We start from the raw sequence: 20856 nt of genomic DNA, 5'->3' as shown, positions 1-20856 counted from the left end.
CTGTATAGTCTACAGGAGCATAAAATAAAATTTCTTGAGAGAGAATTATGGTAGAAGGTGTGAAAATTAATCAAAGGAAACCCCATTTAGAATGGAGGCAGGGGGCTGGAAGGAAACGCTCTCAGCCTTACCACTCCTTGTCAATTGCAAATCCAACAGAAAGAGAAAGATCTTGCACTTGGATTTTACTTTACTATCCCAGCAAGAGGAAGGAAGGCTTTCCTCCTCCCCTAGCAACAGCCCAGCCAATGAGAGACTGGCACAACTCAGCCAATGAGAAGCCACTATACTTCAAACTCCCAATTTACTCCAATGGACTTTTTGTTCATAATGGCCCTCCCAACTTCCCCCCCTCTCTCTATAAAACAGTGTTTCTTTCGTTCTATAGACTTGCTTATGATTTTTCCACAGCAGTTATTCTGGTTTGATTCTCTGCTAATCCCAAATAAACCTATCTTTTACTGGTAAAATAACCGGCAGGGTTGTTTTTTGTTTTTTTTTTTTTTTTAAGATTTTATATATTTATTTGAGAGAGAGAGAAGGAACAGGGGAGAGGGAGAAGCAGACTCCTCACAAAGCAGGGAGCCCAAGGTGGGGCTCTATCCTGGGACTCTAGGTTCATGACCCTTGCCAAAGGCAGATGATTAGCTGACTGAGCCACCTAGGTACCTGGCAGTTTTGTTTTTAAGGTTAACAAAAAACAACTGAAGTGTAGGTAAGGAGTCCAGTGAAAGAGAATGGACTTGCACTTGTCCACAGTGTCCTAGTGATGAGAGAGATGGGGAAAAATACTTAGTGTAAAGTTAATGCGATGTTATGATTTATAATAAATATATAGTTTGGTCTTCAGTCACTGTTCCTGGCTCACAGCTCCTGAAACACCTGGAAGTTCTAAAAAGAGCAATAAGAGCTTATTTTGTTATAATAGTTGGTCTTTTGTCATCTGCTCTGAAATTACTTCAGAGCCATAAAGATGAAATGAGTGTCTTGTCATTCATAACAAGCCCTTTCAACCACAACTGAGTTTATGTTAATCAGGTGACTTTTGGAAATCCCCTAAGGGTGGGGGAGCTGGTTGGCAGGGGAACCAACCATGAATAGAGGGTTGGAATTTTGAGACCCACCCACTGATCTCTGAGGAGAGGAGAGGGGCTGGAGTTTGGATCAATGACCAATGGTCAATGATCTAATCACTTATACTTGTGTAATGGAGCCTCCATAAAAAAAACAAAAGGAGGGCTTGAAGAGCTGCCAGGCTGATGAACTAGAATGCATCCATATGCCAGGCCTCAAACACCACAGAAACAGAAGCTCTGATGTTTAGGAGACCCTGTGTATCTCATTATCAGGCTGTTCATTTATTTCCTTTAATATCCTCTGTAACAAACTGGCAATCTAGTGAGCAAAAGTGTTTCTCTGAGTTTCATAAGCCACTCTAATAAGTCAGCTGAACCTAAAGAAGGCATTATAGGAACCACCAGTTTATAACCAGTCAGAAGCACAGGTTACAACCTAAACTTGCTATTGGCATCTGAAGTGGGGGGTGAAGGTAGCAATCTTGTTAAACTGAATCCTTAACCTGTGGGATCTGACCCTATCTCCAGGCAGATAGTGTCAGAATTGAGTTAAATTTGTGGGACATCCAGTCAGTATCCACAGAAAGTTGAGTTAAGGGGCACCTGGGTAACTCAATCGGTTAAGCTAAGCATCTGTTTTTGGTTCAGGTCATGAGGATAGAGCCCTCACATCTGGCTCCCTACTCAGTGGGGAGCCTGCTTCTCCCTCTCCCTCTGCCCCTGACCCTGCTTGTGCGCTCTCTTGCTCATGCTCTCTCAAGCAAATAAAATCTTTTTTAAAAAAAATAATAAGTTGAGTTAATGGCTTGATGGTTTGGGCAAAACACACACGCACACACCCCCAACAGTTAAGGAAATGTCCACAAACTACCCTCACTTCTGACACCAATTGAAGCTCAGAGAGTTCCCTAAGACACTCTTTGTTTTGATCATTGAAAGCTGTTATTCTCATGGTTGTGGTATTATTACATGGTTGTGGTTGTGTGTATCTTATGAAAGAGATTAAAATTAGCCAAGGAAAGAGATGGGGCAGAGTCCAGAAAGATCATAAAATCTGAGCTTCCTGTTGTCCCCTCCCTGTGGAGTCATGGAGAGCACTAACTCCTCTCAGCAATGAGGTATGACAACTTACACTGAGTACTGCCACTAAAGGAAGCTCATCTGAGCCTTAGTGTCCAGAGTCTTTACTGGGGATCTGTGGCCATCAGCCTGCATGGCTGACCTCAGTCTCCAGTCCCTCTCAGAGGTTGAGCTGATACCCAAAGCCCCTACCAAAAATCACATTTTTAATTGTTCTGGCTTAGTCTAAATCCTCTAGGCAACAAGGACAGCTTATCAAGCGGGACATTCCAAGTCACAGAGATTACCTCCCAGACGCCAAAGGCAAAAGTCAGCCCTCTCTTGGGCAAAATTCAATTCTTTCGTACATACTTAAATTGTTCAGGATGCTCCAAAGAAGAAAAGACTTGTACCTCACTCACTAGCAGGAGGCTTGATGGATCACAGAAGCTCAGAGGACCATTATGGTAAGTCAACTGAAATAGAATGCTTTAAGGAGGTTCTTGGGAGACCCTCACTTACAATCCCTGGTATTTGGGGCAATGTGAACATGCAGACTGGTGTCTGTATCCCACTTGGAACATGAAGAAGGTAAGAAATTATTGACATTACCATTACTCAGCAAAAGAAAACCAGGAAGGAAATGAGGTATGATTCAGGATTTTCTTATGGGACAAAAGTAGCCTGGTTCAAAACCTCTGGTTGGATCCCACCCAGAACAACTGCTTTCCAGGGCCTTAAAACTCTCAAAAATTCCATTGTACCTATGGAAAGTTGGACTCTCTCTGTGACGTTGTCAGAATTTGGATATCTGTCGTGACGGTAGACATCGACTGAAAGACAGACCTCTAGCTAAGCAGAGGGACTTTTGCCTCTTTATCTTTTCTCCCTGCACCACTCTGGAGGTGCCAGAGACCATGGTGTGGGTGGAGAGTGAAATGACAAAGAAAACAGTCCCCAACCCAACTGAAGTTCCCCTAGCTAGGATTCACCCCTGAACTGAGGGAAATGGAGATCCTTTGATTTCTGATCAGATGGAAATCTTGAAATATCTGAACTAAGTGTTTCATAGCTGAAAATGAGTCATGATTGCTAAATAATATCTGCTTATAATCCTTCTTATAACTACAAGAGAACCAAAAGCTGTAAGATCTGCCCAATGTCTAGTCAGGGCTATCACAGAAATCTTACACCATCACTGGAAGTAATGATGGGAGGTGTGATACTATGTGTCAACTATGCTTCAATTAAAAGCAAATAAAGTGATGGGAGAAAAAGGCAGTTCCTCTTGGTAGGCCAGTGAGTTCAGGCCAATCAATACTATAAACAATACTTTTGGCTAGCAGGGACTGGTGTAAAAAGGTCAATGGCTGCTAGAGCTTAGGGGCGGAGGGCAAGTAGGTAGGCCATAGGGGATTTTTAGGGGAATGAAACTGTATGGTATTGTGATGGTGGATACACGAAATTTTGCATTTGACAAAACTAGAAGTGTACAATTCACTAGAAGTGTACAATTAATGAAAAGACTGAACCCTAATGTAAAGTATGGAATTTAGTTGATAATAGTAATAATAATAATAATAATAATAATAATAATAATAATGTGTCAGTATTGGTTTATCAATCATAACAAATGTACCACACTAATACACGATATTAGTAATAGAGGAAAGTGTGTGGAGAGAGAAAGACTGGGGGGAGAGACATAAAAACTCCATATTTCACTCAATTCTTCTGTAAACCTAAAACTATTTTTTAAATAAAGTCTTGGGGCGCCTGGGTAGCTCAGTCAGTTAAGCGTCCAACTCTCAATCTTACCTCAAGTCTTAATCTCAGGGTCATGAGTTCAAGCTCTGCCAGTGTGGAGCCTACTTGAAAAAAAAATAAAAGCTAAAAAATTAAGTCTATTACTTTAAAAAAAAAGGTCTCACAGATTCATGATCCCCTGATTAATGGATAAAGATGACACTGCAGTGGAGCGAAAAAAGGATAGTCTTTGTAATAAATAAGGACAAATCAATTGGACCAAGTCAATTTTTATTTTATAAAAATAAAATGAGCCTTTATCTCCTACCTACAGAAAACTCACATCCATATGGATCATAAATCTAAATATGAAAGGGAAAGCAATAAATCTTCTATAAGACACCCTAAGAGAAGGTCTTCATGATATTGAAGAAGTAAATGAAAGCTTTTAAATAAAAGACACAATAAGTCCCCACCATAAGGGGAAACCTGATAAGCCAGAGTGTTTTAGAATTATCAGAGCTTCTGCTCAGAAGCATGAAGGCAGGAGGGAGACTGAGGGGGGGAAACGTTCAGACAGGGAGCGATCTCCTGAGGCGTTGATGAGAGGAAGGTGTTGCAGAGCAGAGTGACTGGAACAATGAACATTTACAGACAGGGCGGTCGCCAGATAACACAGAATGGCATCTCCTCTGCATCCCAGCCCCTTTGATGTCAGAGTTCTAAGGTGAAAACACGTCAAGTGATTTTTCTGAGGGGAAATTTGCATCTTGCCATGAGGTGAGGGTTAACTGACAGATTCACTCAAGCTAAAAACCTAAACTGATCATGTTGCCACTTGTGATCCTTGTCACAGCCACCTCAGTCAGCCATGTCCCCATCTGTGAGATAATAGAAATTATACATGTTGGTGTCTACCCCGCTTCCTTGGCACAGAGCCCCTACAACCTCTAGAGATTCCTAAGTGCTATGAGCACCAGGAGCATCTTTTGTTCAAATGAAGTGATTTTAGGTGGGCTGCTGGAGGAGGGCTGGTGACCAGAAAGACCAAACTGTGATTAGAATTTTGGAGTTTTCCACCTAACCCCCTCCCCCACCCTCCAGAAAGGGGAGAGGGGCTGGAAATGGAGCAATAATTGATCAAGCCATGAGGAAGCCTCCACAAAAATCCCAATTTTGAGGGGGTTCTGGGAACTTCCAGGCTGGCAAACACATCCACACCAGGAGGGTGACATACCTCAGTGCCATGAGGACAGAAGCTCCTTACTTGGGACCCTCCCAGACCTCACTCTATATCTCTTTATCTGTCTGTTCATCTGTATCCTTTATCATATCCTTTCATATACTGGTAAACGTAACTGTTTCCCTAAGTGTGCGCACCAGCCTAGCAAATTAATTGAATTCACTTGTTCTGTCTTTATCTTAATTATTTAAGTAGTGGGGAAAGAAAGAGAATTAATTACCATGATTAAGGAAGTAGGCTATTTGGGCCTCAAAAATTGAGGCTGTTGTTAGTCCTCAATCGATTGTGCAAGGGAATTCTGAGAAATCCAGCAACCCCTGGAGGAAAGTAGAACTGAGAGTAAGGGATGTAGCCAGGAGGAAGGACCTCCAACCTGAGAAGTACAGGACTCACTGGGTTCTCGGATGATTGCCACAGGAACTCGTAATTTACATATGTTCCGTTGAAAAGAAAGTATCATCTGGACGTCCCAGTGGCTCCCAGCCTAGAAAATTTGAGAATAAATTGGTTCCTCCATAAAATCCCCAATAAATCTTACCAGGGGGCAAAGACAGGTGCTTCTTTCTGGGATATGTTCCAAGGAACGCCTCCAAAAATGTAATGAAAGCCTAATAAAGAACATTTGGCTAGTGTCCCCGGTGAGCACGACTTCTGGAATTTCTGCAGGCAGAACAGACCCAGCAAATCAATGTGAGAGAGTGAGGATCTAAGAAGGAAGTCAGACACACCTTTTTCCATGTCATGGCAGCAGGACAGGCTGTGTTGCAGAGGGGTGAGAGCACAGGTCAGATAGTGAGGTTCCCAAATGACACAATTCAGCTCTGAGTGCAATGTCTAACTTTCCCAAATAATGGAGTCAGGGAGTTAGACCAGACAATCTTTAAGAATACTTTCAGTCCAAACATTTAATGAGTATATGATGGTATGTGGGGTTTTTTTTTTTCATTCAGTGTCTTAATTTTCTTCCAAGATTCATCCCCCCACCTCTCCCCTGGTAACCATCAGTTCTCTACAGTTAAGAGTTTATTACTTGGTTTCCCTTTCTCTCTCTTTTTCCTTTGCTCATTTGTTTTGTTCCTTGTTCCTCAAGTCCACACATGAATAAAATCACATGGTACTTGTCTTTCTCTGACTGACTTATTTCACTTAGGATTATATTCTCTAGAGTATAATAGATTCATGTTGCAAATGGCAAGGTTTCATTTTTTTTAAGATTTTATTTATTTATTCATGAGAGACACAGAGAGAGGCAGAGACATAGGCAGAGGAAGAAGCAGGCTCCCTGTGATGCAGGACTCAATCCCAGGACCCTGGGATCACAGACCTGAGCCAAAGGCAAATGCTCAACCACTGAGCCACCCAGGTGCCCCAAGACTTCATTGTTTTTATGAATATTCCATTGTATATATACTACATCTTCTTTACCCATTGATCAATCAATGGATACTTGGGCTGCTTCCATAAGGTAGCTATTGTAAATAATGCTGCTGTAAAAATGGAGGTGTGTGTATCCCTTTGAATAAATATTTTTGTATCTTTGGGGTATGTACTCGGTAGTGCAATTACTGGATCATATGGTAGTTCTATTTTTAACTTTCTGAGGAAACTCCATACTGTTCTCCAGAGTGGTTGCACCAGTTTGCATTCCCACCAACAGTGCAAAAGGGCTCCCCTTTCTCCACATCCTCGCCAACACCTGTTGTTTCTTGTGTTGTTGATTTTAGCCATTCTGACAGGTGTGAGGCAATATCTCGTAGTTTGGATATGCATTTCCCTGATGATGAGTGATGTTGAGCATCTTTTCATGTGTCTATTGGCCATCTGGATTTGATAGTTATTTTTCAAGTTAGGGACTCTTCCTTCCAACTTAAGCTCCTGAGCATTTTTATTTTTTTAATCAGGAAAGGGTGTTAAATTATCAAGAAAAAAATTTTTCAGGAGGTTTGATGTTGATTATAGGATTTTTCCTAAAAATCCTCAGTTTCCTAAAAATTCATTGCTTCCATTGTGTTTATAGATTGGGGCTATGTGTATCTCACAAAATGAGTTGAAAAACTTTACTTTTTCTATCTCCTGTAATTGCTTCAATAACAGAAATTTTCTTGTATGTAAATTGTTTCTATTTTGTCACTTATTAAGTAGATGTGAGGTTTGGGCTTCACTAAGCATATGAATTCTTAATATAGATTTCTTAAGGTGTTCTTTTCTTTATCATATATATTTTTCCAATCTTATTGTTTTCTTTTGATTTATTTGTGGGAGAGGGAGAGTCTAAATTTTTGGATATTGAAACTTATTTATTTTATCTCTGGTATTAATCTCTCATTGATCACTAATGAGGACTTTTAGGTATACCAAAATGCTTTGTGTTTATGAAATTATATCTTTCTATTGTAGGTGCAGAAAACTTTTCCTTTCTTCCCTTCTAGGTTCTTTGGTTGGCCTAATAATTAAATTGACATTAGACAGATAAAAAGTAGAAGAGCAAACTTCTTACATATGGGAGCCCCATAAAAATATAAGACTCCTCCACAATCAGGTAATTGAAGTTTATATATCATCCTGTGCTAAGCTTCAAAGTGGAGGAAGACAATTCACAAGAAGGCGAGCAGAGCAAATGTTCGGTAAAGAAATGTTTGCCATGCCATGCACATAAGTCTTTCTGATATAAAAAGCTATTTCCAGTATTATCTTTCTTCCTGGTACAAGCTCCCCATCTAACTTCTTTTAGGCAGTTAAGGGAGAGGTTAAAAAACCACACACACAGACACACACACACACACACACACACACACACACACAACCAACTCCTCCTGAGTCTGCTGAGCCCCAGTTGTCTTCAGCTAGAAATAATCCACATACCAAAGTGGCACATTTTGGAATGGTATATTCCACTCCCCTCAGTATATTCCTTTGTCAGGTTCTCCCTTTTAAACCTAGATAGATCTTACCTACATAGAGATAAGAAATTCACTCAAATTTTTCATTGATTTTTTGTATTTTAAATTTAAATATCCAATTCAATGATTTGATTTTGATGTACAATGGAAAGTGACTTTTTGTCCAAGTAGTTAACTAGTTGTCCAGCACCACCTACTTAATATTCCCATATTCACTGCTGATTTGTGCTACCCTTTTGCCTTTATGATACCTTTGCATATTTCAGGGACTATTTCTGGGCTATCTACTCTGTTCCATTTTTCTGTTCCTATAGTTCTTCTCCTAGCCTTCTAATTACTATAAGTCTATATTTTATCCAGTCAATGGACAGCAAAGTTTAATTTTTTCCCTATGTCCTTTTTTTTTCCTCTTACATGGCCAACAGAAGCTGTTTCACGGGGTCAAATAAGACTAAGGATAGGAGGCATCATCATTTTTCTCTTCTTCTCAGGGAGAATGACTTTGATGTTTCTCTGGGGGTAAAGGGGAAAAGGAAGAAGCAGAAAAAGTGAGATGGCAAATAGGCCCTAAAATTCTTCTCTGTTCTTGAAGTCGATGGGCCTGAAAAAAAAGAGTACCTCTGGCTCAAGTCTCTATCCCTGCATGGAATTGGGTCTGTTTGGCCTAAGAGAGACATTGCAGGTCTAGGCCTTACCTCCCACAGGCTAGAAACAGGCCTGGCTTCAGTAACATGGTGATTTCAGGATTATCTATGCAAAAATTTGAGATCATTTATTTACAGACTCACCTCTTAGGAAGGAAGAAAGACAAATAAACAGACTAAAAAGGATCAAAAGTCTCCCTAATGCTCTGAGAGTAGGGGCTTGCTGGTATTAGAAAGGCAGAAGACAGCCCGGTCATGAGCTTGTTTTCACTTATCAACAGGCAAATACTCTACCAGATTGTCCCTGAAACCACTAGGGACAAGTCAAAATCTTCACAATTCTGCTGCAGTGGAAGCTTCTCAAGACCAAGCTCAGAGACCATGGTGAGATGATTGCCTGTGGCCAGTGACATCTGAACTGGGAGGAGTCTCTTGCTTGAAAAGGGCAAAAATTGCCAACCCAGAAGGGAAGTGAAACAGAAAGACATGATCACTAAGGGAAAGCAAATGAGCCCAAAGATAATCAGCCCAAGATACCTGAAATTTAAGGAGAAAACATGATAGAAAAGTAAGCTGATAGGTGTTGACGAACTTCTAAAAAGGTTTGTTATTAATCAAAAAGTAAAAAGCAATTCAGTCAAAACAAAATAAAGAAATTAGATGCAGTTACCTAACAGTTGAGGAGAAATGCATTTCAGAAGACAAAAGAGAATAAAAGTTTAAGTGCCCTTGTATGGGAGTGGGAACAACTATTCCCTGAAATTACCTCATAAATAACTCAGGGAAACTTTCAGTGATATCCCACATATTCAAGGCATAGTTTTCAAAGAGAGAAAGTTCTCTACTTGTCCCAAAAGATACCACAAGTCTTCTCAGGGCTCTTTCCTATAGCATTTCAACTCTAGCTCAGCATTGGTTCCTTGATAATATCATCCTAGTCCACTCACCTTTCTCTCAATTGACTCCGTTATTTGTTGTCCCAGCTTGGAATACTCTCCATCTGGTACTTCAAATTGTGAATCTACACAACACCGTTCACTTCCTCCAGGAAGCCCTCTCTGACTACTCCAGCCTAGGATGTCTCTTTGTCCAAGTTCTGCTCCCGTGTTTATTCAGGACCCCACAGGCTGCTTGAAGAGAATGCAAAATGCCTCTTCCCCTTGTTCCCCAGATGAGCCTGTTGACCCTTGTCATGCCTGACGTCTAAGGCTGTTGCTTCATCATCATACAAAGTTGGCCCACATGTGGCATGGACTTCAAATCTACTTGTTTATGGCAAAGATTGAAAAAAAATGGCAGAGAAGTAAGCTGTATCAGGAGATCCTCATCTTATCTGTTGTTAATAAGCACTCAATAGCTCAGCTCCTCAGGAGTGCTGCTGGGGACTTATCAATAAAAACATTAGAGGTGGTGCACTCGGGTGGCTCAGTTGGTTAAACAACTGACTCTTGATTTCAGCTCAGCTCATGATTCCATAGTCATAGTGAGATTGAGCCCCAAGTCGGGCTCTGCACTGAGCTTGGAGCCTGCTTAAGATTCTCTCTCACCCTCTCCCTCTCCTCCTGTCCCTCCCTGCCCTGCTCTGCTCTCTCTCTCTCAGAAAAAAAAAAAAAAAAAAAAGTTGAAGAATCAACTATGGCCAAGGGACATTTAGACTTTAAATACTGAGAGTTGGGGCACCTGGGTGGCTCAGCCAGTTAAGCATCTACCTTTGGCTCAGGTCATGATCCTGGGGTCCTGGGATCGAGCCCCACATCAGGCTCCCTGCTCTGCTTCTCCCTCTCTCTCTGCTGCTCCCCCCTGCTTATGCTCCCTCTCTCTCTCAAATAAATAAATAAAATCTTACATAATTAAACAGTTAGAGTTTGTGGGGACTGAGCATTTCAGTCTGGGCAAGGCAATTCTGCTCATCTAGATAGTGCTCTAAAGACCTTGGGGCATTAGCTTCTGCTGTAGTAAAGGGAACTCTTACCAGCAGTGGTGACCATGCAGCAGTCTTGAGTCAGTCTTGAGTCTTGAGTCAGTCTTGAGTCTTGAGTCAGTCTTGAGTCTTGAGTCAGTACTGAGGCCGACATTCTGGAGCAGTGTGCTCCAGCAACAGGGGACTTTCACCTTTGCCCTGGCAGGCAGACGTCAGCCTTCAATTGGCTAACCCAACTCTCCTCATTACCAACTTGCATAAAGGTATACTCCAACTAAATTTGGACTTTCTCTTTTTCAACTCCTCTTGCCTGAAACAATAGTTGACTAAGCTATCATTAATTTGGAGTATGTCATTTCTTTATGGGCTTATTAAAAGATACTATCTTTTATGCTCTATTGGCTTATAAAACTCCCACAGTGAACCTGTGTTAAATGAACTATTGGCAAAGACAACATCAGTCTCTGAGCATTAATTTGTCCCCAAAACAAAACATGGGAACAATGTACTTGGTGGAAAAAGTAAGACTCTAGGTTTGGAAAAGAAAAAAGTAAGTGAAAAAAAAAACTGCCTAAAAATCAAAATTATTTAAGCTGTACATTGATGACTTTTGTGCATCTTTGGTATTTATAGAATATTTCCAAAAAAAAAAAGAATATTTCAATGAAAAGCTCCATTTTAAAAAGCCAACATGATTCATTTCTAGTCTCCTGATTCTCTGTTTTTGCTCCTAGGCCTTGCTAGCTATTTTCATAAAGATAGAGAAGGGGATTCTGACAAAGAAAAGAAATTAGATGCATTGAAAAGACTCTAAATAGTTAAGAATCTGATGAAAAAAGTCAAAGGCTATCAATATTTAAGTGGAGACTAGAAATAACTGACACTTTTTCAACTAAATTCATTCTTTCATTAAAAAAATCATGTCACACCATTCTTCTTATTTGGTTTATGTTGTTTTTGTGTTTCCATTCAGAGGCTAGAATGTGCCCTGAACGAGATGTAGGTGACCATTTAGCCTTTATTTGTTTTCTTCATTTCCTTACCTCTATTCTCCCTCATTTCACCATTCACTTCTTTTTTTTTCAACTGAGATATAATTGACTTATAATATTACATTAGTTTTAGATGTACAATAGTGATTCAATATCTGCATATTTTGTGAAATGATCACAATAAGTCTAGTTAACGTCACTGTTCACTTCATGATAGACATGTCTTACAAAGTAGTTCATTAGTTTTTTGTGTTTTTTTTTTTAAGATTTTATTTATTTATTCATGAGAGACACAAAGAGAGAGGCAGAGACACAGGCAGAGGGAGAAGCAGGCTCCCTGCAGGGAATCTGATGCAAGACTCTATCCCAGGACCCGGGGATCACAACCTGAGCCAAAGGCAGACACTCAACCACTGAGCCACCCAGGTGCCCCAGAAGTTCATCAATTGTTTTTGGTATTTTTGGTATGTGAAAAAGCTTGGGAGTTGCCAGGGCCCATCAGTGTAATTTAGGCTAATTGTAAACAGGCATTTCTCCCTTTCCACCCAGGGGCTCACTGAATTCCTTCATGTTGTCAAGTAATTAAAACTCGAGGTTATTTTGTCACAAGTGTCTTTATTTTACTTCAAATTGCTTATATTTATGAACCAAATATGTCAGTTCAAAATAAAATTCAAAATGGCTGACTAACTCAGAAAAAAATCTGCCATTTGTGTCTGGGGCCTTTTGGCTACAGTATCTACATCTTCTCTGGCCCCCTTACCAAATAAGGCGGAGGGGGGTTCTCCCTCACTTTCCCTGGACCTCAGCTCCCCATCCATGTGCCTACCCCATGGCTGATGCTCCAGTCGAACCAAACACAATCACTATTCCTGACTGAGAACTGTGTCCAGATTCCTGCCCCTTTCCCACCCACAGTAGACACTTAAATCTTAAGGACTTCATTCAAAATTCTGATCAGTAAAGGTTTCTTTTCTGATCATAAAAGTATATACACCACCGTAGATGATTTTGAAATGTTAAAAAAATTAAAAATATAAAGTTCAGCAACCACCCCTTTACCCATAGGTATCAACTTTGTGTAGATGTGTAGATGTGAAATCTAGTGGGTCATAACGAGTATAGAGTTTCTGGTCAACTTCCTTCCTGAATTTCACCGCCCCCCCCCCCCACCAGCACTCCCCCCCCCCACACTCCATCTCCCTTTCCTCTGTTCTCTTTGAAAGGCTTGCCCTGAGCAGGTCCATTCTGCAAGTTTCATCCTTCCCTTCTCACATGCTAGGTCCCCATCTGCTTGACTGGATTACAATTTCTGAATGGAATTCTTGTGTTAACTTGCTGCCCTCTGGTGAGTTTATTAAAGCATTCCTCACAAACACTGAAATTTACTCTGACAATGACCACTAACAGGAGATACCTGTGGTTTTTGGGTATAATTCTCCCTCCAAGGAATAGAACCTCTGACTTCAAATTTGTTTTTGGCCTGCACAACAGAAAAATATCTGGAAAATTCCCCAATATTTGGAAACTTAAGTAACATATTTCTAAATAATCCATGGGTTAATAAAGAAATCAAAAAGAAATTAGGTAGTATTTCTAAATTGAATTAAAATGAAAACAAAATGTATCAAAATTTGTGGGGTCACCTAAAGCAGTACTGTGGGAGAAATTTATAGCACCAAATGCATATAAAAAGCAGGGGTGGGGAAAAATAGCAGGGCAGGATGAAAAGGGGCAGATGGAGTATCTTGGAGGTGATATGTTCACTATCTTGGCTGAGGTAATCTCACAAACATAGATATGTTAAAATTTATTAAATAATACACTTCAAGTTTGTGCTATTTGTTGTTTATCATTACATCTTAGTAAAACTGTTTTATTTTTTTAAGATTTTATTTATTTATTCATGAGAGACACACAGAGAGAGAGAAGTAGAGACACAGGCAGAGGGAGAAGGAGGCCCCATGCAGGGAGCCCAACGTGGGACTCGATCCTGGGACTCCAGGATCACGCCCTGGGCCGAAGGCAGGTGCTAACCCACTGAGCCACCCAGGGATCCCCAAGTAAAACCGTTTTAAACAGACAAGTGGCAGGGAGGGCACCTGGATGGCTCAGTTGCTTGAGCACCTGACTCTTGATTTCAGCTCAGGTCATGATCTCAGGGTCAATGGATAGAGCCCTTGGTGCAGAGTCTGTTTGAGATTCTCTCTCCTTTTCCCTTTGCCCCTCCCCCTGCTCTCTCTCCCCCCCTCCCTCTCTCTCTGTCCCTCTCTCTCTCTCTCTCAAATAAATAAAATCTTTTTAAAAAATTGGGGTGTCTGGGTAGCTCAGCTTAGGTTTTGGTTCAGGTCATGATCCCAGGATCAAGCCCCAAGTTGGGCTCCCTGCTCAGTGGGGAGTCTGTTCTCGCTCTACCCCTTTCCCTTGCTCATGCTCTCTCTCTCTCTCTCTCAAATAAATAAAATCTTAAAAAAAAAAAAAAAGCCAAACATGCGGATAGTGGCTACAATATTAGCCAGTGCAGATAGAAAGCATCACTAAAAGAAAACCAAAGGAATAGGTAATTAACAAGCTAGTAAAATCTGGATTCAAAACCTGACTCTGCCTCTTGCTGAGGATCCGCATACGTCTCCTTACTTCGCTCAGCCTCGATCTTTTCATGGGGGCAATAGGAATATTAGGACTGGAATATTAGGACTGCTGGATGAGGTGGGGGGTCGTGGGGGGCGGTGTGCAGAGTGGTGTGGGTGGTGTTTGCATGTATTGCAGCGCAGATAGCAGGTGCTCCAGGTGCGCTGATCCCTCCGGCCTCTGGCACCCCTCAGGCCAGAGCCGCTTTCCCCCCCGAAACTGTCTGTCCAGCCGAGGAGGGCAGGCAGCACAGGGCGGATAACCGGCCACGGATCAGACCTGACACCATGTGCCTGGGACTGTGCGACTCACCCTCTTCCAAACCTGTGCCCAGGCCCTGCCCCTCCCTCCAGGAATCCCTCACCAGGGTTTCACACCTGCTTACAGGACACCTGGTTCTTACCACCGACACAGACAATTGTCATTTATCAATTATTTTTGTTTCTTTGGAAAATAGCCCCCTCCCTGGAAAAGCCCAGCCATACTTACAGAAACAAAATAAGAAGCAAGAATTTATCTTTGTGTTTACGCATTAAAGCGCTGATGAAATCAATAAATAAAAGCCTCTTCCATGACCCCTCCCAATACTGACTTGAGAGAGATCAGACTATTACCTTAATTCTTTCAATCTATTTTTGTGCCTATAAAGCCTACAAAGCCATCATGATTCTTGCTCCGACGGTTACTGGTTGCGTGACCTTGGGCAAGTCACTTCCCAGCTTGGCGCTTCAGCATCCTTATTCACTGAGTGCAGGTATTAATCATTCCTTTGAGGAATTTGAGGGTTTTTGTGACAGTCAAATGAGTTAATACATGCAAAGACTTAGACCAGCTCCTGGTGTACAGAGTAAATGCCTAAGGAGCGGGAGTATGCACATACACCACCTATGCTAGTTTGTTTGCAAAAGCAGGGTCAGGATACGATGCCAGGATGGATCTGCGCACTGGCTCTCAGCTCCAAATCCACTCCTACCACCTGCTGGATGACACTGTAGCTACACCTATGGAAATGGCTCCTTCACCAGCTGGTACAGTTTCACGTTTTGTTCCTAGAGGACACTGGAGAGACAGCACAAGGCAGAGAAGAGGAAGGGCTTCTCTTCCAAGTTCAGGGCTCTATTAATCCTGCTTCTAAGGCACAGCTGCCAGCAGCTTGCAGAAGACCTAGTGGTGCTCACACCCCAGAGGGCTTTGTCAGCGTGCCAGCAGGAAGCCTCCTGCCCCCCAGCCGTTGGCAGACTGCAGATGGGCCCTGACCCGTGACACTGCAGTGAACTTCTCCACCATCAGTGGGCACAGCCGCATCTTCGACCAGTTCTGACTCCCAACCTTGGAGGGATGGGGAGGAGCCTTCCAAATGTCTTCCTTCCACGGATACTCTCCCTCAGCCCTAAAGGTATTTTACTTCTAGTAAGTAACTTTCTTTGACTAGTTAATAATTCTTCCTATTAAACTTTCCATTTCAGATTGCAGGTGTGGTTTCCGTCTCTGACTGGATCCTAACTGAATATCTATATCAACATATATATATGGCCTACAGTCCGCTTTCCCTTTCGTTATCAAGATACACTGGGCATCTTTTTCGTCTTCCCAAACATAATTTGTTTATCTTTCAATGTGGTTTTTGTGTCTTTGATTACACAGATTTACATTTTTTTAAAGATCTTATTTATTTATTCACGGGAGACAGAGAGGGAGAGGCAGAGACACAGGCAGAGGGAGAGACAGGCTCCTCACAGGGAGCCGGAAGCAGGACTCGATCCTGGGACTCCAGGATTATAACCTGAGCCAAAGGTAGACACTCAACCGCTGAGCTACCCAGATGTCCCAAGATCTACATTTTTATGTAGTCAAGACGGTGGTCCATCTTTTCCTTTGTGACTTCTAGCTTCTATGTGTTGCCAAAAAGTACCTTTCTTCTCTCCCCAACCAGATCATAATTCCCTGGAGGGCAAGGACATTTTTTTGCATCCAGAAGTTTTCTAGCCACCTGATACCCAGCAGAACAAGTACCTGTCGGTTGATGTCGCTGATGAGAAAGCTGAATGAGAGCTAGCACATTTCTAGTGCAACAAAGCAGCAGATGTAAAACTTGGGGCTAAGAATAAAGAAGGGATGTTGCCCCCAATTTTCATGGATGAATGTGTTTGTGTTTTGCTTACTAAGCAATTCTGGAAGAGCACTGTTTTGGGGTGTAGGAAGCAAAGGATGGGTAAGATCTGGTTCCTACCCTCATGAAGTCTGCAATCCCTAAATGCCTGTCACAAGGGGGTTAGTTAGATCACTGCTGATACATCCCTCCACTGGAGCCCTGCAGCCATGAAAAGTCTCAAGGAGACCTATGTGTTTGGATACAGAATAGACTCTGAGATATCTTAAATTTAAAAAAAAAATCCAAATGCGGAACAGTGTGCTAGCATTTGGGAAGGAGGAAATGAGAAAAAGACACAGACACCAATGTGTTTATATAAGAATAAAGTATCTCTGAAGGATACTCAAAATAGGGCAGCCCCGTTGGTGCAGCGGTTTAGCGCCACCTGTGGCCTGGAGTGTGATCCTGGAGACCCGGGATGGAGTCCCACGTTGGCCGCCCTGCGTGGAGGCTGCTTCTCCCTCTGCCTGTGTCTATGAATCTCTCTCTCTGTGTCTCTCATGAATATATAAATAAAATATTTTTTTTAAAAAAGGGGATACTAAAAATACTAGAAACAATAATTACCTCTGGGAGCACCCGTCTGGCTCAGTTGGAAGAGCATGCGACTCTGATCTTGGCACTGTGAGATGGAGCCCCACATTAGGTATAAGATTACTTAAATAAATAAAATTTAATAACAAAAACAATAATTACCTCTGTGAAAAGAATGGGGGGTTTGGGGGGGTAGAGATCAGGGTGAAATTTACTTTTCCCTGTGTACCTTTTTGTACCATTTAAATGATTTTCTAGATGCTTGGATTATATTCCCAAATAAAGAAAATAGGGATTCTTAAAAAAATGAAATGAGATAGACACATGTATACACGAAATGAAAGCATGAGCAGTAAGAGGGAAGAAGGGTGACAAATTCAGAATTCTAAACTCCATGGTTCCAGAATAGAAAGATGATGCTGGGGGGGCGTCTGCTCCCGGGGACCACCGCTGGTAGGTGGACCGAGGAGCAAGCTGCCCTGCCTGTGCAGGGTCGGGACACCTGGGCGAAGGCAGGCCTAGGAGAGGAGTTGTTGAGACCTGTCTGCTCAGGTCCCCGCATGTGTTCTCTGACTGCCACTGAATTCACTTCCTTGTCCTTCCCAGAAATCACAGCCTCCGACTGAACACAGAGCAAAAACAGGAGCACCTGGCTGGATGGACTTGTCACATCCCAGACCTATGGATGAAGAGCCAGGAGCCTGAGGAGGCTGGACCTGCTTTCAGTTACTGGCAGAATGAATCATCTTTCTTGTAAGTCATAGAACTATTTTAATATTTTATCAGGATATTTAACTTAGGCCAAGCCCAGTTTTTACAGGCCTGAAACTATTGATAAAGGGGCACTTGGGTGACTCAGTGAGTTAAGCGTCTGCCTTCGGCTCAGATCCTGATCCCAGGGTCCTGGGATGGAACCTCACACTGGGCTCCCTGCTCAGCGGGGTGTCTGCTTCGCCCTCTGCCCCTCCCCCCTGCTCATGTGCGTGCTCTCTTGCTCACTCTTTTCTCTCTCAAATAAATAAATTAAATCTTTAGAAAAAAATTCTTTTAAATTAAAAACCTATTGATAAAATTGGCTTCCCCTGACATTTCAGGGTCATAACTCAAGCAGAGTGGGCAGGCTCCCATCTCCAAGACCCAAAATGGGGTGCAAACTACTGAGACAGGCCTGCCTGCCCAGGTGGCTCAGCGGTTTAGCACCTGCCTTCAGCCCAAGCTGTGATCCTGGAGACCCAGGATCGAGTCCCACATCGGGCTCCTTGCATGGAGCCCGCTTCTCCCTCTGCCTGTGTCTCTGCCTCTCTCTCTCTGTATGTCTCTCATGAATAAATAAATAAAATCTTTAAAAAAAAATAGGCCTGCCTTCTGTGTCTCAGGAAATGTTTTCACAAGAGCAATGAGGTACAGACAGGAAGCACAGGCCCCTGGATGTGGCAGTCAGCCAAATAGAATTCAAGTTTGGTTCTTCCCATTTTCTAGTAGTGTGATCTTGTTTATTATTCAGCTTTTCTGAGCCTTGACTTTCTGATCCATAAAATAGGCACAATTACACCTCTCTGTCATTCTCACAGAGTCATCATTTTCAGCATTGGTAAGCGACCAGACCCAAGGGCTGAAGTTGCTAATTTGGCAGCAGCAAGAAGCACCTAGCCCAAACTGGTTCACTGTCTCCTTGCAGGGTGGCCGGAGCCTGGTGATCCAGGCAGACTTGAGTAGAGGGACAAAGGATGCCTTCAAGTGGTAAAATAAGCAGAAATGTAGGATAATCAGATGTAGTACTGAGCTTCTGATTGTGCATTCTGGGAATGGAAAAATGTCAGCAGCAATTGGGATAGGAATGGGGGTCACAGATGAAGAAGCTGGGTCTGTGTTTCAACCTGATTCATGAGAACAGGTTTGGGATATTCAGAGGCATCACAACTGGGTTTCCCATCTGCAGGCTTGCTTCCTGATCCAGACTAGAAACAACTCTAAAAAGTGAGCCAACGCCCCTTATCCCTGTCTTGGCAACATGGTTATATCACCGCCACAGAAATAACTACCACCAAAAATACAGACAGGTACAGGGTGGAAAAAACTTTGCCCAACCAAGAGGGCAAAGCCACCCTGTGTACCTGGCCAAATATTCACAGTGCGACAAGCTGAGAGAGCAGCCTGTCTGGTGGCCAAATTACATTAATCAGCACTGACCACAAAAAGATTTTAGAAGAAAGAAGACCCACAGATCCAGCACCCTGCTGAAGAAATAAACATGACCAGTGCAGCTGAAGCTCCTGCATCATTCCCCCTCTTTCCCCAAATCCCAGCCACATCTCAGGTAACACCCAAAATCTATCCCCCAGTGCATATTGTTGTATTTGTGCAACATGGATATGAACGCACAAGCAACCTACAGGACTTTTATGTGGGTTTTTAACATTGTGTAAGTTATATTGCACTTGCTCTTTTATTTGTTCAGAATTTTTCCTTTTTTTAAGACTTTTCATTTATCACTGTAATAGTTTTTTTTTTTTCACTGTAATAGTTTAAAGTGAATAGTTCAGTGGCATTTAGTACATTCAATGTAACAATGTTCCCATTCACCACTACCCAGTTTTAGTAAGCATCCTCTTGCAGTGCATGTGGACGACCCACCCATACAAAATTGCTGATATTTGTTTCTGACCTAGAAAATGGCATTTTCCTATGGCTCAACCTAACAATCCCAGTTCACTTCCTTTCACTGTTTGGTAGTATTCCTTTATGTGACTATATCCCAATTCATCTAACCTCCTATCGATGGATATTTAGGTTGCTTTAATTGTTTCTCTCCCCCCCCCCCACCACACACACACACATTGCTGCTCTGAAAATGCTCCTCCTCATCTCCCGATGCATGTACAAGAGTTTCTTTTGGGGCAGAGACCCAGAAACGGAATTGCTGGTTCATACTGTGTGGACATATTCAATGTTTATAGATATCACCAAGTTGCCCTCTAAGATGATTGTATTGATTTACACTTCTCTGAGCAGCGTAAGAGACGTCCCTTTGCTCCATGTCCTCACCCATACTTGCTACTGATAGGTTTTTAAATGTCGGTATGATGAGTGTGAAATGGTAACTCATAGTGGCTTTAGTTTTGCAATTCTCTGATTCTTCAGCAGATAATGTTCCCATTTGTTTACTGCTCATTTGTATTCCCTTTCTTTTTACCAGTGGTTCGTATTTTTTTTTTTTTTTTGCCCATCCAACTGGACTGTTTGATGATTTCATAAATTGTAGGGTATATATATTTATGTACATTTATATATATTTATATAGCCCTTGTCAGTTATATGGTATGTGGGCACGTACCATTCCCCAGTTTGTAGCTTGCTCTTTAGTTTTTCAATGTTGTTTTTGATGTTTTTAAATTGTTTAATGGAGGAGGGGTGTTTCTACTTAAATTCACAAGTGACACATCTGTAGGGGATTAGTAAAGAAAAAGGCGAGTCTATCCAAGAAATAGCTCTAACCACTTAGTTTGAGATCATAGAAAATTCTTTCACAAAATTCTGGGCTTAAGGTACACTGATCCAACTCTGTGTGACATTTTTCATGTTCTTTTGCATATGTTAGGGCTTTGGGTAATCTAGAAAGAGCGAGGGGCGGGAAGAGAAAGTCTCAGGCTGTGGCCCAGAGGCAGATACTCTGCACACCATAAAAATGATAAATCCCAAACCATTTATCTTTCAAGTCATTCCAAAGCAACAGTAGGAGAGGAGATGAGTTTGTTGGGATTTTTAGTTCTACATATAAGTTATGGGCCTCAGATTTCACTGTGGCCCAGGCCTTGCAAATGTTGGATAAGGCTGAGCATGGGAGGATGAGTTAGGATATGGAGTTAAGAGGGGTGGAGGGTTGTTGTCAGCGTCCAGGCAGATCTCTTCTGATCCATCTGAATCCCCTCTGCCCACCCAGACTCCATCCCCATCCTCC

The 20856-nt window shown here is 42.1% G+C and overlaps 1 protein-coding gene and 1 long non-coding RNA gene across 4 annotated transcripts in view; one reads left to right on the top strand and one right to left on the bottom strand.

Annotated features, from left to right (window-relative positions):
• The window catches only part of CASP8 (caspase 8), a 41721-nt gene extending 30947 nt beyond the window's left edge, over positions 1-10774 (bottom strand). The window contains exon 1 of one of the 3 annotated variants that reach the window (XM_049106632.1): positions 10641-10774. The gene's annotated coding sequence lies outside the window, so the exon portion shown is untranslated. The remainder of the gene's footprint in view (positions 1-10640) is intronic. The other 2 variants (XM_049106631.1, XM_049106630.1) reach the window with 2 other exon arrangements.
• A 4315-nt stretch (positions 10775-15089) lies between these two features.
• Positions 15090-18260, top strand: LOC112656721 (uncharacterized). Its single transcript, XR_003134615.3, has 3 exons — positions 15090-15622; positions 17505-17651; positions 17993-18260. It is a non-coding gene; the product is annotated as an uncharacterized LOC112656721 (long non-coding RNA).
• The last annotated feature ends 2596 nt before the right edge of the window (positions 18261-20856 follow it).

This window comes from Canis lupus, chromosome 37, assembly GCF_003254725.2.
Source record: "Canis lupus dingo isolate Sandy chromosome 37, ASM325472v2, whole genome shotgun sequence".
In the NCBI taxonomy this organism is placed as follows: Eukaryota; Metazoa; Chordata; class Mammalia; order Carnivora; family Canidae; genus Canis; species Canis lupus.
The sequence above is the reverse complement of the archived record's forward strand: the minus strand, read 5'-3'. Positions and strand labels throughout refer to the sequence as shown.